General features: G+C 42.2%; 1 protein-coding gene across 9 annotated transcripts in view; it reads left to right on the top strand.

Annotated features, from left to right (window-relative positions):
* The window catches only part of pcdh15b (protocadherin-related 15b), a 1538224-nt gene that overhangs the window by 1286695 nt on the left and 231981 nt on the right, over nt 1-19548 (top strand). The window lies entirely within an intron of this gene.

The raw sequence follows: 19548 nt of genomic DNA, 5'->3' as shown, positions 1-19548 counted from the left end.
GGCTGTTCTTTAATTTAGCAATTAGTTGCTCTTCTGGGTGCAGTTTAATTGCAGCTTTAAAAAAGGTACTCGGCTGAAACAAGTTAATTGCAAAATCAGTTTACTCCAGTTTCAGAAGTCTTTGAATTAGGGACCATAAAAGGAGGGCTCCTTCAGTGTTGCTTTGCATTCAGTGGAATGCTGTTTTATTGCATTAGAGTGTAACTGGAGTTTAGTGAAAAAGGGAGTTAGGTGAAAGAAAGATACAGATAGCATCCTTGTAAACATGATTGGGTGTCCTGTGTAGTGTGTTGCCTGCCTGGTGCCAAGTTAAGGGACATCTTGAGTTAGCTTGAAAGGATAGTAGAGTGGGAATGATCCAGTTGTTGTGGTTGATGTAGGAGGAATATTGAGTACAAGGAAGAAAAATTAAAGAATGGGACCTGAAGGATTGTTACCTGAGCTTTATGCACATAAGTAAAGAGATACGAAAACTAGGAAAGTAAATGTGTGGCTAAAGGAGTAGAGTGGGAAAGACAGATTCTGATTTGTGGGCAATGGTCATTAGTATTGGGACAGAAAGGAACTATGCCTTTGGGATGGGCTCCACCTGCACTGATGTGGGATCAGGATCATAGCAGAATGGCTAAAAAGGTTGGCCACGTAGACTTTAAACTAGCCACCTGGGGCTTATGAGAGGTTATTAAAGTTTCCAGAATGAGGAATAGGACAGAGTATGTAAAGGGTGATGAATCTGACTTCTGGTACAGCAGATGAGAGGCAACACTGGAAGGGGCTAGAGGGAAGTTCATGCAGGACTGAGGGTTTGTAGTTAAATGCATGCTGTATATGAAACAAGGTAAATGAGATTTGTATTGCAGATTGAATTTGGCAGGTATGCTGTTGTGAGTATCACAGATGTGGCTGTGAGGGGATCAGGGCTGGGAGCTAACTGAGGGTGCATGCCTTTATTGAAAGAGCAGGCAGGTGGACAGAGGGCCAGGATTGCTTTCTTAGTATGAAATTAAATGAAATTCATAGAATGAAGTGATTAAAGGATTGGTATGTGTGGTGACTGTGGGTAGAATTGAGCACCCTGGTGGAAGTTATGTATAAGCTCCTAGCAATAGTCTGGATGTGGGGTAGAAGATAAATTTTACAAAGAACCATGTAGGAAAGGCACAGTTACAATAAGCATGGGGATTGCAATATGCAGGTGGACTGGGAAAATCAGGTTGATTACAGATTCCCCCCCCCCCCCGAAGAAAAAGCATTTGTGGAATTTCCGAGATGTTTCTTTGGAGCAGCTTGTGGTACAGCCCAATCAGGAACTGGCAATTCTGGACTTAGTGATGTGTAATGAGGGAGCATAAGCTGAAGGAACCTGTATGGGTTAGTGAGCATAACCTGATGGAATTCACCCTGCAGTTTGACAGGGAGAAGCTCTAATCAAATGTAATGGTATTACAACTTAGACACAAAGGAAGAGGTGCCCAGAGTAGAAGGAGAGCCTGGAAGGGTAGATGGTGGAGCAGCAATGGCAGGTGTTTCTAGGGGTAATTTGGAGGCACAGCAAAAATCCTTCCCAAGGGAGAAGAAATATACTTGAAAGGATCTGGCAACCATGGCCGACAAGGGAAGTCTGAGAAAGCATGAAAGCCAAAGAAAAATCATATATTGATGAAGATTTAATGGGATGCATTTTAAAAACCAGAAGAGGACTTTTTTCTTTAAAGCAATAAGGTAAAAGAATAGAATAAGCTGGCTACTAATACAAAAATATTGCAAGAAGGTTTTTTTTTGATAAGAGGGAGACAAGAGTGGTCATTGAACTGCTGGAATATGAGGCTGAAGTAGTAGTAATGGGGAAGAAAGGAATAGGTACTTTACATCATTTTTCATGGTACAAGAACCAGTAGCATACCAGAACTTTGGGACAGCGAGAGATGAGTGTAGTGGTTCTCAGTAAGGAGACGGTGCTGGGGAAGCTGAAAGGTCTCCATGCGGATAAAACACCTGGCCCAGATGGACTATACCCTAGAATTCTGAAGAATATAGCTGAGGAGATTTTGGAAGGATTAGTTGTGATCTTTCCTGAATCTCTGGAGTCAGAGGATTCTGGAAGATGGCAAATGTAAAACCTCTAGTCAAAAAAGGAGACAAGCAGAAGAAAGAGAATCTTAGACCCAGTTATCCTGACCTCTGTTGTTGATAAGATTTTACAGTCCACTATGAAGAATGAGATTGCGAAGTACTTGGACAGGCATAAAGAATAGAGCTGAGCCAGTATAGCTTCATTGAGGGAAGGCCATGCCAGATAAATGTGTTAGGATTCTTTTAAGAGGTAATGAACAGTTTAGACAAAAGGGAGCCAGTGGACATGATGTACTTGGATTTCCAGAAAGCCTTTGACAAGGTGCTGCAAAAGAAACCAGATAATAGACAATGGTGTTAGAGTTAAGGTACTGGCAGAAGACAGAAGGGATAAAGTGGTGTTTTTTTTTCAGAATGGCAACTGGTGACTAGTGGAGTTTTGCAGGCATCAGAATTGGGACCATAATGATTCACCTTGTATTAAGGATCTGAATTAAGGGTGTTGTTGCTAAGTTTGTGAATGATACAAAAATAGGTGGAATGACAGGTAGTGGAAACTGGGAGGCTCCAAAAGGACTTGGACAGACCAGGAGAGTGGGCAAAGAAGTGGCAGAACACAATATAGGAAAATGTGTAGTAATGCACCTTTTAGAGGGAAGAATAGAGGAATAGGCATTTTATAAATGGTGAAATGCTTAAAATCTGAAGCACAAGAAGACTTGAGTCCTAGTTCAGGATTCTCTTAAGGTTAACATGCATGTTCAGTTGGTAGTTAAGGCAAATGCAATGTTAACATTCATTTCAAGAGGGTTTGAATACAAGAATAGGGATGCATTACTAAGGCTGTATAACCCTCTGATTAAACAATATTTAAAAAGTTGAAAGCCATTTTAGGCCCCTTACCAAAGGACTGATGTTGTAGTAGATCCATAGGAGATTCAAGTGATTGATCCCAGGACTAAAGGGCATGTCATATAAGGAAGGGTTGACAACTCTGGATCTGTTATCAATGGAGTTTGGAAGGATTAGGGGTGTGGTATCTGATTGAAATTTGCAGTATACTGAGTAGTCTGGATAGAGTGTACACAAAGATGTTTCCCCTTAGTAGGAGAAACTAGAACCTGAGGGCTCAGCCTTCGAGTGAATGGACGACCTTTTGGAACTGAGATGAGGAGGAATTTCTTTTGCCAGAGAGTGGTGAATCTGTGGAATTCATTGTTGCAAAGTCACTGAATGTATTTAAGACTGACAGAAATACTTGATTAGTGAGGGAATCAAAAGTTATGGGGTGATGGCAGGAGAATGAGGTTAAGAAATACACTAACTATGATCAAATAATGGAGCAGACTTGATGGGCTGAATGGCCTAGTTCAGCTCCTATATCTTGTATTCTATGATCAACAGGTGCTTTGTTACTCTGCCATTCTAAAAGAAATCATAAGCTCATTATCTTCACTATTTTTTAAGTTTCCTTTTTAACTTATTAGTCTCATCAGCTCCCAATGTATTCAATGTTCCATAAATGTTCTGCATGAAGAAATTTTAAATAAGACCAGCAAGGCAGTGTTATGTCTTAAAGAATAATACAGTATGTCATACCTGACAGGAATTTGTCAAACATTGTAGAATGTCCCTCTAACCTTAATGTAGTTGTGGTTTAGCAGTAGCATTTTTGATGCTAGGTCATAAACTTCTGGCTTCAAGGCCCTCTCCAGACACACAAAATTGCTACAGTATAGGTAGAGGCTGTTTGGCCCATTGAGTTTGTACCAACAGTCCAAAAGAGCATCCAAACCTATCCCCTAACCCTGCATTTAGCATGGCTCATCCACCATGCCTGCATGTCCCTGGACACTACAGAATTTTGATGGATAAGCCATCTAACCTGTACATCAGTGGAGTATGGATGAAACTGGAGAAGAGAGGAAGCCCACACAGACATAAGGAGAATATATAAACTCCACTGCAGTTTGGAATTGAACCCAGGTCCCTGGTGCTGTGAAGCAGCAGTGCTGACCACTGTGCTGCCCTGATACTTCGGTGCAAAATCAAGGCTGATGCTGGAGACTAGTTTATAAGAACAGAATCACAAGGTCTAGGAAGTCTATTCCAACATTCAGTAATATCATAGCTAAAATTGTACATCAACAACAATTTCCCTGCAATATTCCCATCTCACTTGATTTGCTTAGTGTCAAATGTATTGATTAGTCTTTAAATACATTCAGCAACTGAAAAATGCAGCCCTCTGGGGTTCAGAAATCAAACAATCACCACAAAGTAAAGCGATTACTCTCTCTTTCAGTTGGAATTTCTTTCTTACTGAGACAATGATTCTTGGTTCAAGACTTGGCAGTGTACAACCTCTCAATAACTATCCTGTAAAGCCCTTGATGAATCTTATAAATGTCAATAAGATCGCCTCTAATGTTTCCCATTGCCGGGGAATACAAACTCCATCTGCTTGATCTTTCTCTTTGAGAGGACTCTTTCATCCCAGAAATCAATTGGGTAAACATTCATTGAACCTCCTTGGTGGAGGTGGTGGGATAATGTTTCCTCTCTTCTCACCTCTTGGCATACTGCAACAAAAATTACATTTGAGAAGGGGTGTTTTTAATGCTTACAGTAAAGAACAGACATCAGGTTTTCCTATTTTGTATGTTATATATAAAACATGTATGTTATATTAGCTTATATATAATACCTAAACTCCAAACAGGCAGACATGCATTCACAAAAGAAAACATGATCTCTAGAGATGTAATGTGCACTTCGATTACTAACAGTGTACCAAGTCAGTTGTTGAACTAATCTTTCGGACTGAGTTTGAAAGAATATTATAGACCTCAATGATTCTCTTTTGACCCTTTGAATGCAAAATGAGTCTGGAAGTTTTTGATTTGTTTTGGATGTAATTGTGGTTGAGTAATTATGATTACTCTGTGAAGGTTGTAATCATTGTATTTAAAAGAATTTAGCCCTGTTTCACTGCCTATGATAACTGTCTTCTTGAAGCAGGTTGCTTTCCTTATTTAGCGATGTTCCCCTGTGGTGCTGATGCCAGATTGCCTCATTGGGTTCCACTGTGAATTAATCAGGTTTTAACTCCTTCTCCAGCCAGTTTGTCATATGATGACAGTGTCAATGTTTTCCATTGTCCCTTTGTTCTGAGAATGGTTTGAGCCAAGTTAATCCACAGAATTGGCAATGGTTATTGATATTCCAACGCATTCCACTTCTGACCACCTTCACTGATTTTAATTGAAGTCCCATCTTCAAAGAGCCAGCAATTTTAACAGCCATTGTCATTTACATCTATTCTGTTGAAATGGTGAAGGTAGTTAGTTTGCTCCTGGAGACACTATTTGCGTTTTTTAACAACCCAGACATTGGCTAAGTGTTGTTTTTTTGTCCAGTTTCATAGAGGGGAAACATCTCAGTATTTGACCTGTCAAGCTCCTAAAGAATCCTACCCATTACTATAAACGTTTTCATGTTTGCAGCTGTAACATTGACATAGCATGGTGCCATACAGCAAAGGTCCACCCCTTCAACTGATGACATTGGCAACCAGGACAAGGTATGCTTGAGGGGTCAAACTGCCAAAAGGGGAGGCCAGGAAAGAGATGCTGTGAGCATCAAAGCAGGCAGTGGGCAAGCAGCTCTGAGATGCACCCTGGTCCCTTTTAGGATATACATGCCTGTCCCTGTGGGAAATGTGTTCTTGCAACAGTATTGTAATCACTGCCCATGGAGTGTACTCTGAAATGTTGGTGAAAGTGAGGACTGCAGATGCTGGAGATCATAGTCAAGTGTGGTGCTGGAAAAGCACAGCAGGTCAAGCAGCCAGACAGAGGTCTGGAGGAGCAAGCAGTGAGATGGAGTTCCCAGTTGTTGCCTCTGAATTTGCAATTGAGTTTTTTTTTGGCATCTGGTTTCGATCTGGCAGGTGGGAGAATGGAAAACTGCAGAGTAATGAGATGAGGTTATGTAATAATGATGCTGATAATTAGCATTAATCCGTGTTAATAGGCCTCAACCAGTGAGAATTCTGTCTTTACGTTCAGGACTTGATTGGAAAATGTAAATTTTATCTCAATGTTGAGAATGGGTAATGAGAATCAAACTGATTTTTTTTTCCCCAGATTTCTCACCTTAGGTCATGTTGTTGTGGGGCTGAGAAAATTTCACTCCTTGTTTCTCTCTGTCCAGAAATCAGATTGTAATCATCCAACTTTCTTCAGAGGCTGGATTCCAGATACAGTATCCTTTTTTTCTCTTATTGTTACCTTTCTAAAAGTTCTTTACTTCTACATTCCAATGCAGTTTCTCATGCATTTTAGAGAGCAGAACACTACAAAGAAAGACAGGAAGCAAACATCTAACCAGGATTGGCACACCATTAATAATTTGTCAGAACTTCAGTTATTCAAAGGAATAGCCAACTTTATTTCTTGGATCAGATAACTGACAACGGAAATCGGTAGTCAAACATCTTTTTTTAGACACACTGTTAAGAAGAGTAAAATCCTATGTTATTTCTAATGATGTTGACAAATTGGGTCAGTCTTGGAAAATCAACTTAAACTCTGGATACATAGGCTTGGATCTATAATCCCACTGCCAACAGCCAAGCAATTGACCAATTCATAGGAGGGGATTGATGTAATGGTGCAGAATGTTATTCACTACAGTTAACTAAAATGCATCCACACTCCTCATCTCTTTCTTTGTGAAACTTACTTTTAGACAACCATATTTTTAAAACAAAATTAATGCACTGCTATTCCATATAGATGCTCAAAGCAATTGTAACAGGCCAGCAGCAATGTGCAAATGCTTGATTCTGGAACTATTACAGTCTAATAGCTTCAGTAAAACATCAAAGCTTGCATGTGATGTGACCTGGCTCAGCTGCCACAACAGTGTCCAGCATCTTGTCATGTGTGAAATCTAAGTTCAATAGGAGGACGCAGTGCAAAAATGTGTTGGAAATCCAAACACTCAAATGTGAAGTACAACACAAGGTAAGGGCACAAAACGTACTCTGGGTGGGTGATCTCAAAGTCCACCATCAAGAGTGGCTCTGCAACAGTACTGCTGATGGATCTGGTCGTGTCCTAAAGGGCAAAGCTGCTAGACTCCATCTGTGGCAAGGGGTGAGGGAACCAACCAGAAGGAAACACATATTTGTCCTCATCCTTATCAATCTGCCAGCTGCAGATGCATCTGTCCATGACAGTGTCAGTAAGACTCACCACCACACAATCCTTGTGGACACAAAGACCTGCCTTCACATTGAGAATAACCTCCATCGTGTTGTGTGGCACTATCACTATGTTAAATAGGATAAGACATTGAACAGATCTAGAAACTCAGGAATGAGGCACTGTGGGTAATCAACAATTTTGGGTGGCATGGTGGCTCAGTGGTTAGCACTGCTGCCTCACAGTACCAGGAGCGCGTGTTCAATTCCCGCCTCGGGCAACTGTCTGTGTGGAGTTTGTACATTCTCCCCGTGTCTGCGTGGGTTTCCTCTGGGTGCTTCAGTTTCCACCCACAGCCCAAAGATGCACAGGTCAGGTGAATTGTCCATGCTCAATTGCCCATTGTGTTAGGTGTATTAGTCAGAGATAAATTTAGGGTAAGGTAACAAGTCACTCTTCAGAAGATCGGTGTGGACTTGTTGGGCCAAATTGCTTGTTTCCATACTGTAGGGAATCTAATCTCATCTAACAGCACAGTCTACAACCTCATGGCCTGGCATATACCCCACTCACCATTTCCATCAAGCCAAGGGATCAAACTGGTTCAGTGGAGAGTGCAAGACGGCATGCCAGGAGCAGCACCAGGCATACCTGAAGATGAAGTATCAACCTGGTGAAGCAATCAAACAAGATAACTTGCATGTCAAACAGCATAAGCAGCAAGTGGTAGACAGAGATAAATGATCCCACAACCAACAAATCTGATCTAAGTTGTGTAGTCCTGACACATCCAGTCATGAATGGGGGTAGATGATTAAACAATATCGCCATCCTGAATGATGGAAGAGCCCAGCATATCTGTGCAAAAGATAAGGCTGAAGCGTTCACAGCAATCTTCATCCAGAAGTGACGAGTGGATGATCCTCTTAGCCTCTCCCAGTAATACAGATTCACTCCATATAATAGCAAGAAAATAGTGCTAGAATGTTGTTAGAGCCCATGCTTTTGCAGTATCCAGTGCTCCCAGCCATCTCTTGATTATAAAGTGGAGTGAATTGAGTTGGCTGAAGACGGGTATCTACCCAACAATGTGGAAAATTGCTCAAGTATGTCCTGTACGTAAAAAGCAGAGCCAATCCAACCGGACATTTATTGTCCCATCAGTCTACTCTCAATCATCAGTAAAGTGATGCAAGGGGTCAGCAACACTGCATTAAGCAGCACCTGATCAACAAATAACCTGCTCAGTAATTCCCAGTTTGGGTTCTGCCAGGGCCACTCAGTTCCTCGTCTCACTCAAAGTATTACAGTTTTGGTTCAAACGTGGACAAAAGAACTGAATTCCAGAGGTGAGCTCAGAGTAATAGCCAATTATGGCATCAAGGAGCCCTAGCAAAACTGGAAGCAATGGGAATTTGGGGACACACTCTCTGGGGATTACAGTCATACCTGGCACATTGGTCATGGTTGTTTAAGGCCAGTCATCTCAGCCTCAGGGCATCTCTGCAGGCATTCCTTGGGTAATGTTCTCGGCCCAATCATCTTCAGCTGCCTCATCAATGACCTCCCCTCCATCATAAGGTCAGAAGTGGGGATGTTTGCTGATGATTGATGGTTCAATATTCAGCACTATTCACAACTCCTCACATACTGAAGCAGTCCATGTCCAAATGCACCAAGATCTAGACAATATCCAGGCTTGGGTTGAGAAACGGCAAGTAACATTTGCACCACACAAATGCCAGGCTAATCCCATTGCTAGTAAGAGACAATCTGACTGCTGCCCTTGACATTCAGTAGTGTCACCATCACTGAATCCCCCACTATCAACGTCTTGGAGGTTATCATTAACTAAAAACTCAACTTGACTCACGACATAAAGACAGTAGCTACAACAGCAGGTCAGAGGCTAGGAATACTGTGACAAGTAACATACTTGTTTACTCCCCAAAGCCAGTCCACAAGGCACAAGTCAGGAATGTGATGGGATACTTCCCACTTGCCTGGATGAATGCAGCATCAATAACATTCCAGAAGCTTGACACCATCCAGGACAAAGCAACCCGCTTGATTGGCATTACATCCACAACCTCACTTCCTTCACCACCAACACTCAGTAGCAGAGTGTATACTACCAAAAGATCCATTGCGGAACTTCTGCAAAGATCCTCAGACAGCATCTTCCAAACCCCTTCCTTTTATAAGGACAAAGACAGCAGATATATGGGAACACCACCACCACCTTCAAGTTCCCCTCCAAGCCACTCACCATTCTGACTTGGAAATATATTGCCATTCCTTCACTGACGCTGGGTCAAAATCCTGGAATTCCCTTCCAATAGCATTGTGGGTCAATCCACAGCAGGTGGACTACAGCTGTTCCAGGAGGCAACTCACCACCGCCTTCTCAGGGGCAACTAAGGGCGGGCAATAAATGTTGGCCAGCCAGCAATGTCCACATTCCACAAAACGAATACAATGTTCCACAGCAACATGTGAAGAAGAGCCAACAAAGGAACAATGCTAAGTAGATTCCACCGATTCATCTGAAATAGCTCCCCTGAGGCTGGTATGCCAAATCACCCTTTATTTACACATGAACAATTCTTGACAGTAGTGCTGCCTCTTCAGAGTGGCGGTATCTCTGACACCCCCTTTTAACTGTCAGTCAGGATCTCTAATTGGACTAGATTAACAACTCCAAATAGGGAACTCATATTCTATGAGGTCCAGCCAGCTGACCCCATTACAATCGCTGCAAGGTCCATGGCACATCAGCAGGTCAGCAAAGTCCAAGAATTAGCCACTACATTACAGTTTCTGGACTGTAGTCAGACAGTACATTTGGTCAGCTTGACACACTATATAGGCACCATTAGAAAAGCTGAAATTTCTACTCTATTCAAGTGATATACCCCAAAAATAATTAACAATGTGCACCATATGCCAAATTTGACACTGGTGCAAGTGCAAATGTCATCTCTTATGTATCTTACATGTATTGCACTCCGCAAACTGTCACAATGTGGTTCCATCCGCAAAAGAAAAGCTAACCACTTATGACAGGGCTGACATTCCATATATTAGCATTATCCATCTTAAATGCCAATATGGATTCTTAGGATGGACACCTAAAACCTTTTCCATTGATGAAACAGATGAACTTTTTATTAATGGTCTACTGGCATGCACAGATCTATAGAGTATTATGATCCATGAGAAGGCATATCTGTCAGCTATCAGCATCAGAGCTCTCTAGATGTATTAATAGTGACACAGAGTACCAAAGCAATGAAGTCATGGCAAATCTTTATCAAACTTAGCTGGACTAACCAAATCCAATTCCGGCCTAGCACTTTAGGAAGACTGTGAAGTTACTAGACACTTAAGATGTGTATGAAGTGGGGAATTCAGGATGGCGGCGACCCAGCAAGTCTGAGCCTATAGTGCTTTGTCTAAGACTCGGGCAAAGTGGGGACCCGCCTTCACCACACCCGTTAAATCATTTAAGATAGCTTTTGCCCAGCATAGTTAGTCATTTTACATCAAATTTGGACAGTTTGGTGCTGTTTTTAAAATGACCAAGGGCAAAAATTCCCACAGTTCGCAACAGACAGGGACCCCTCCCCCACCCCCTCCCACAGCAGCAGAGATGTCTGCGGCCGCCTTGGGAGGACTTACCCGCAGAGGCGCGCCTGATCTCCGGGATCAACAAACTTCAAGAGAAGATTGACACCTTTATTGAAGAGTTCAGGTCCAGGTGGGAGTTGTTTTCGGTCATGCTGCAGAAGCATAACCGAGAAATTGAAAAACTTGAACAGCGCGTCGGAGAGGCAGAGCAACGGACCGCCGCCTCAGAGACTGCTGCGAGTCATCCGTGAGTCAGATCCAGGCTCTCGAGCAGCGAATCCGGACTTTGGAGGAGCACATCGACGACCTCGACAATCGGGACCGTTGAAAATATATTCGGTTGCTGGGCCTTCCCGAATAGGAAGAGGAAGGCCAGCTTGTAGATTTTCTGGAGCGATGGCTCCCACAATTACTGAAGTTGGAGTCGCGACCGGGTCGGGTGCGGGTAGAGTGGGCCCAACGGGTTGTTATACGCAGGCCTGGGTCAGACCATCGCCCCTGCCCGGTTCTATTCCAACTCAATGTTATAGAGAAAAACGAATGCCCCTGGAAGCCTCCAGAGTCCTGGGGAAGGATCCCAGGGTCACGTTATGCAAGGGTTCTAGGATAATGTTATTTCCAGCTGTGGAGCACAAGAGGAGGGCATCCGATGAGGCGAAGAAGCATCTAAGAGACCTAAATATTCAATACTCTATGCGTTACCTGGCAATGCTGTGCTTCAGCCACGAAGGATCCGTATATAACTTTGGATCACTGGAAAAAGCTAAAGAATTCTTGGACTCTCTTAAATAGATTGCGGGACTTGAACCATATGGATAACGATTTTATTTTGCTCCCCCCCTTGTTTACCCTTTTTTTACTTCTTTATCTCTTTTCCATTATCTTTCCCTGGGGGTGGGAGGGGACTTATTCCTTATTCTTAACTCTCTCTTTGGTTTATTTTTTACAGGTCGTGCGGTTTATTCGATTTGTGTGGGATGGGGGTTTGTTTTGTCCTACCTCTCTTTAGAGGGGGTTTTTCTTCTTTTGTCATTTTACTTAGTTACCTAATACTTGCTGGGATTGTAATGTTGTAGTTTTATATATTTATATTTTGTATTATGCTTGCTAAACACACCTAGGTGTTGGTGTCTGTGGGTGGGGGGGAGAGGGGGGCGGTCACTCACTTTTAACTTTGGTTTTGTAGAATACTTGAATTTGTCTGTTCCATATATAACTCCTGGGCCGAGGGCAGGGCCATAGCTATGAGAGGTTATGGTGGGGTTATTGACAGGTAGTCACCCCCCCCCCCGGGAGCAAGGGTCTTCTTTCAAATGTGTTTCGAGTTTTTTTTAACTTTGTATTTCTGAATTTTTGCATTTGTGAATTTTCTATGGTTTTTATTCAAGGTGTTTTGGGTTAGGTTCTTCTTCCTGGGGGGTCTCTCAGGCTTGCCTGGACGATCATGGCTAGCCATTCGCTTAGGTGATGCACCTGGAATGTCAAGGGGAGTAATTCACCAATCAAAAGAAAAAAGATATTATCAAGTCTCAAAAAAGAAAGGGGTTGATATAATTCTCTTACAGGAGACACATCTCCTTGACAAAGAGCACTTAAAGCTGCAACAGGATGGATTTGATTGGGCTTTTTTCTCATCTTTTAGTTCAAAAAGTAGGGGAGTCGTCATTCTCATTCAGAAGAATCTTCCTTTCCAAATGTTAAGCCAGATAAAAGATGAGTCTGGACAATTTATATTGATCAAAGCCCTAATATATGGAGAGGAATATGGAATTTTGAATCTTTATTGCCCCCCGGCTCACCCTTTTAAATTTGTAACAGAAGTGTTCTCTAAGTTAATGGCTTGTGGGGTCCGCCATACAATTATAGGAGGAGATTTTAACTGTATTATGGACACAGAAACAGATAGGATACCTAAGAGCACTATGGGTATATCTCTTAGATCTAGACAACTGGAGGATCTGAATTAGGAGCTAGGGCTAGTAGATATGTGGAGGTGCCTTCACCCCCAAGGGTAGAGATTTTACTTTCTACTCTAACTCACGTAAGTGCCATACCAGAATTGATATGTTCTTTGCTCCATCAACCCTTTTGAATTCCATATTGTGTTGCAAAATAGGTAATAAAGTTATTTCGGATCATGCCGCAGTATATATGGAAGTCAAGACTAGGAACGATGGGATAGGCCCCCGACATTGGCATATGGATTCTTTCCTATTGAAGGATAGCAAATTTCTAAAATATTTTTCTCAGGAATTCAAACCTTTTTGCAAATTAACTCAGGTACGGCCAGTGACCCGTTGACGATGTGGGAGACCATTAAGGCTTATGCGCGAGGTTTGGTCATCTCATATTCCGCGACCCAGAAGAGACAAAAGGGAGAACAAAAGCACCTACTCGAGGCTCGCTTGAAGGCAGCTGAGACAGCGTACGTTGTTCCCCCCCCTATTACTAAGCTACAAAGGATCACAGCCCTTAGGGTAGCCTTGAATACCGCACTTACCCAAACAGCAAAGAGGGAAATATTATTCGCAAAGCAGAGATTATATGAATATGGTGACAAGCCTGGCAGATACCTAGCATATCTTGCTAGGAAAACAAAGGCTCCTCAAGCTATTACGTCCATTAGAGAACATGCTGGTACTCTGACTTGTGATCATAAAAAGATCAACACAGCCTTTTGAAAGTTCTGTTTTGAACTGCATAAATCGCAGGACTGTGAGGATAGAACTGAGAAGATGAAATCCTTCTTTAAATACTTTGGAGCAGGTGTCGATCTTGAATTCCCCCCGACAACCCAGGAAGTATTCGATGCAGTTAGGCAGCTTCAGAGTGGCAAAGCGCCTGGACCAGATGAATTTCTGGTTGAGTTTTATAAATAATTTATAGGGGAACTGGCTGGGCCACTCCTAAACATGTATAATTATTCACATAGTTAGGGCTGCCTCCCGCCTTCATTGAGAGAAGCAAATATCTCTCTCATTCTTAAAGAAAGGAAAGGCCCCAGAAGATTGGTCATCATACAGACCAATATCCTTGCTAAATACGGATTTTAAAAATCTTTCTAAAATGTTAGCATTAAGGTTGGAGAGAATCTTACCATACATCATAAAAGAGGACCAGATGGGGTTTATTAGGGGCTGCAGATCAACTAATAATATTAGAAGGGTCTTAAATATGATACAAGCCTGTCAACAGGGAAGAAAACCAGGATTAGTTGTCTCCCTGGACGCAGAGAAGGCTTTGGTGGAATGGTGATTTTTTTTATACACTGGAAAGGTTCAGTGTCGGAGAGGTATTTTCTAAATGGGTCTCAATATTATACAATGACCCCAAAGCAGCTGTGACCACCAATGGTTTAGGTGTGGATAGCTTCAGTGTTGGTAGAGGCTGTCGTCAGGGATGTCCTCTCTCACCATTATTATTCACGCTAGTAATTCAACCATTAGCGGAAGCTATACCAACTGACCCTAACGTAACGGCTCCGAGGGTTGGTTTGGGTAAACATGAAATTACTCTCTATGCAGATGATGTCCTCCTTTTCTTAAGTGATCCTTTGACATCCGTGCCCTCCTAATTCAAATGGTCAATCTATTCAGTATGTTCTCAGGTTATAAAGTCAATTTTATGAAATTTGAGGCCAGGCCGTTGGGTGGTCTCGCCAGTATATCCAACTTACTGGACGGATCTTGCTTTCCCTTTCGGTGGTCACTGGAAGGTTTTCTATACTTAGGTATTTTTATCACCCCAGTATTTGGTCAGTTGTACAAAGCCAATTTTGTGCATCTACTAGAGAAAATAAGGCAGGACCTTCAACGCTGGGGAGATCTCGCAATATCCTAGTTAGGCAGAGTAGCCCTAGTTAAAATGAATATTTTACCTCATCTTCTATATCCTATGAGAATGCTCCCTCTGATGTTGCCGAGACTGGCATTGTGCAAGCTCCACGGCTGGCTTGGTTCCTTTATCTGGAATCATAGTCAGCCCCTTCTCAAATTAGAAAAGCTGCAGCTTCCACAGGCAAGGGGAGGACTGGACTTCCCAGACTTTAGGAGGTATCAGTTGAGCTCTTTATTATCTTATGTAGCTGATTGGGTCTCTTGTGACCCACAATCAACTTGGTTAGACATTGAGACCTTCCAAGCAAAGTGTCCCCTCATCAATCTTTTATTTATGGATAAGATGAGAGCTATCATGGACTATTGCAAAAACCCTATTATATTAATTACAATTAAAGCCTGGAGGATAATGTGACAAGATGAGGGTAACCTGCAAAAAACCTCCCCTTATACTCCTATAGTGGGAGCATTGGGATTTCAGCCAGGGCTGACAGATGCTACATTTAAAACTTGAAGATCCAGAGGTATCTCTTGCTTGGGGGACCTGTTCGATGGGGAGGTTATGATGTCTTTTGAGCAGTTGCACCAAAAGTTTGGACTGCCTAACAGAGACCTTTCTTGGTATTTCCAAATAAGAAATTATATACAGAAGAAGACCACACTGATAGGCAATCCCTACAAATCGGATAGGGAAAGGAGAGTGCTATGGCCAATTGGACCGCCCTCGGTCAGTTCTCCTTATCACTCATTATATAATGAGGTATCGAAAGACATGGAACGATTATTTAAAACATGGAACCAAGAATTGGGGTTAGAAATCTCTTTAGAAATGTGGGAGGACATCTGGGAAAATGCCAGAAATAAAACTCAGGCTATTCAATTTAAGATACTCCACAGGGCTCATATAGCACCTGAATGACTCGCACAATTTAAGGCAGGAGCATCCCCAATGTGTCCTAAATGCAAAATAGAGGTTGGCACTCTCACCCATTGTCTATGGACATACCATAAGATCCGCAGGTATTGAGACAGAGTAGCGAATGCCTTGACAGAGATCTTGGGTACGGAGATTAGATTGGATCCAGTGTCTCCACTCGTGGGCTTTTCAGATTTTCCCTCCCTGGACGTGCACAGGAGGAAATTATTTTTCATTCTCTCCTTTTGTGCAAGGAAAAATATTTTAGTGAATTGGGCAGCTGAAGGCCCTCCAGGACTTTCGAACTGGCACAGGTTAGTCATGGAATATATCCCTCTTGACCTCCTCACAAATATGGTGCACCAAAAAACTGAATTATTCTACAAAATATTGCAGCCCTTTTTGAACTATAGCCCAGTTCATCACACAAACCAATCATCCTTTGACTCCATCTACTCTTCTCACTGCCTCAGAAAGACACCCAAAATAATCAAAGATCCCGCTCAACCTAGTTGTAATCGCTTCCAAACTCTTCTATCAGGCAGAAGATACAAAAGCCTAAATACATGTACCAATAGTTTCAAGAACTACTTCTTCCCCGCTGTTATCAGACTTCTGAATGGACCTTTCAAATTTCAAATCAAATGTTGAACTTGCTTTTGTGAACCTCCTTTGCAGCCATAACTTTGTATTCCTTGCTGTGATCTTGTATGTTGTGATCTGCCTGTACTGCATGCAAAACCAAACTTTTCACTTTACTTGGGTACATGTGACAATAAAAATCAAATCATAAATGAGAAATCAAGCGGGCTAAAAGGGGTCATGAAATAGCTTTAACGAGCAGAATTAAGGAGAATCCCAAAGCATCTTATTCTTATATAAGAAGCAAGTGGGTAACTAGAGAAAGGATGGGTCCACTAAAGGATAATGAAGGAAGGCTGTGTGTCGAACTTGAGAGAATGGGTGAGATTCTGAATGATCACTTTGCATCAGTGTTCACTGAGGAGAGGAACATGATGAATGTTGAGATTAGAGATAGAAGTTTGATTAGTCTGGATCACGTTGACATAAGTAGGGAAGATATGTTGGATAGGCTAGAGGTTATGAAGGTGGACAAATCCCCAGGACCGTATGGGATCTATCCCAGGTTGCTGAGGGAGGCGAGAGAAGAAATAACTGGGGCCCTGACGGATATCTTTGTGGTATCCTTAAATACAGGTGAGGTACTGGAGGGTTGCTCGTGTTGTCCCCCTGTACAATAAGGGTAGTAGGGATATTCTGGGTAACTACAGATCAATGAGCCTGACGTCGGTGGTGGGAAAGATGCTGAAGAAGGTACTGAGAGATAGGATCTATTTATATTTAGAAAAGAATGTGCTTATCAGTGATAGTCAACATGGTATTTTGCAGGGGAGAGCGTGCCTTACCAACTTAATAGAGTTCTTCGAGGAAGTGACCAAGTTGATAGATGAAGGAAGGGCTGTTGATGTCATATACATGGACTTTAGTAAGGCATTTGATAAGGTTCCCCATGGTAGAGTAATGGAGAAAATGAAGTAATATGGTGTGCAAGGTGTTCTAGCTAGGTGGATAAAGGACTGGTTGAGCAACAGGAGACAGAGAGTAGTAGTTGAAGGGAGTTTTCCGAAATGGAGAAAGATGACCAGTGTGTTCCACAGGGGTCTGTGTTGGGGCCAATGTTGTTTGTAATATACATAAATGATCTGGAAGAGGCCACTGTTGGTACGGTCAGCAAGTTTGCAGGTGACATGAAGATTGGTGGAGTAGCGGAAAGCATAGAGACTGTCAGAGAATACAGGAGGATATAGGTAGACTGGAGAGTTGGGCGGAAAAGTGGTAGGTGGATTTCAATCCAGACAAATGTGAGGTGACGAATTTAGGCAAGACTAATTCTAGAGCAAATTATACAATGAACAGAAGAGCCTTGGGAAAAGTTGATGGGCAGAGAGATCTGGGAGTGCAGGTCCATTGTACCCTGAAGGTTGCTGCGCAGCTGGATAGAGTGGTCAAGAAGGCCTTCATCAGACAGCATATTGAGTATAAGAGCTGGCAGGTCATGTTAAAATTGTACAAGACGTTGGTTCGGCCGCATTTAGAATACTGTGTACAGTTCTGGTCGCCACATTACCAAAAGGATGTGGACGCTTTGGAGAGGGTGCAGAGAAGGTTTACGAGGTTGTTGCCTGGTATGGAAGGTGCTAGCTATAAAGAAAGGTTGGTAGCTTAGGTTTATTTTCATTAGAAAAAAGGAGATTGAGGGGGGACCTGATTTAGGTTTATAAAATCATTCAGGGTATAGACAGGATGGATATAGACAAGCTTTTTCCCAAGGTGAAGGATTCAATAACGGGAGGTCATGCTTTCAAAGTGAAACGTGAAAAGTTTAAGGGGGATACATGCGGTAATTACTTCACACAGAGGGTGGTGGGCATTTGGAAAGCATTGCCAGCAGACATGGTAGAGGCAGGCACAGTAGATTCATTTAAGATGTGCCTGGATAAATGCATGAGTAGGCGGGGAGTAGAGGGATACAGATGCTTAGGAATTGACCAACAGGTTTAGACAGTACATTTGGATCGGCTCAGGCTTGGAGGGCCAAAGGGCATGTTCCTGGACTGTAAATTTTCTTTGTTCTTTGTATAAATTGAATGAGAAAACTCACAAGTGTCAGTATATAGCTGGGTATCAGCATTGACATCAAAATTCTTGCTAAGAACTGCGAGACACGTCAAGAGAATATGTTAACAACCATAAATGGGAGATAAAGTCCTACCCCATTTTTGATACAAGATCACGTCCAACCTGTTTTATGTTCTTTTAAATGACTCTATCATTATTGATTTCTTGAAGCCCAGGAAGAAGGGCTTATGCCCAAAACGCGATTCTCCTGCTCCTCGGATGCTGCCTGGCCTGCTGTGTTTTTCCAGCACCACATTTTTCAACTCAATTGCATACTAGGCCAAGTACAACTGTCGCATATAGTGTAAGTTCCATTTTTAGTTCTGTTTTGCTATCCCTACGGAGATCATTATGGACATTGGACCACCATTTATTGGCAATTATTTCTCATGAGAAATGGTGCATCAATTACACTGCTTCATCTTCATGTTATCTCAGCTCCAGTGGAAGAATGTAAGCATGCAGTGTCAAAAATACAAATGTAGACAGAATAAGCAAGATCTATTCATTGCAATATTACATTTTAGAGCAACACCTCTGACTGCAATCATTCCATCACTGGTGGAGTTTGCCAATTTAGAGACTCATACCCAACGTACTTTTTGAAACTCTAGAGCAGCTTGTGAAACTGTAAGATAAGATGATCAAATTGCATGATAAAAATGCTTGAACAGACTGCCGAAGTGAGACAACAACTTTGTGTTGTTACAGAAGGTACGTGGCAAACAGCTGAGCCAATGCGAATGGATTCCAATGATCTCCATTTCATCATAGTCCCAGTTCACCATTGCACTGAGGACAAATGAGGACTGTTCCAGTTTCCCAACCGTTTCTTATTCCTGTTGCATTGTGTGCTAGATCCTCAACACAAGCAGACAATATCTTTGGTTGTGGGTAATTAATTTATTGATAGTTCTCTAGTTGGTGACTTTATCTGGAGGTGCTCCAGATAAAGTCACCAACTAGAGACCTATCAATAAATTACCGATATGATATAGAGGCTTGTAGGCTAACTTGCTATTATAAATAGTTAACTGTTATTTGGAAAAGGGAGTTGAGTGAATATTGTATTTCTATCTAGCCTTCAACAGAGTTCACTATGAGTAAACAATGTTGCGACTGCCTGTTTTTCTGCTCCAGATGTGCAAGCTGAAGACATACAACTCATATGGTTTGCTTCATT

The sequence above is a fragment of the Chiloscyllium plagiosum genome, unplaced genomic scaffold, assembly GCF_037043375.1.
Source record: "Chiloscyllium plagiosum isolate Xiang-an unplaced genomic scaffold, Cpla_swu_hap1 HiC_scaffold_22, whole genome shotgun sequence".
Lineage (NCBI taxonomy): Eukaryota > Metazoa > Chordata > Chondrichthyes > Orectolobiformes > Hemiscylliidae > Chiloscyllium > Chiloscyllium plagiosum.
Note: the sequence above shows the minus strand (reverse complement) of the source record. Positions and strands in the feature narration are given on the sequence as shown.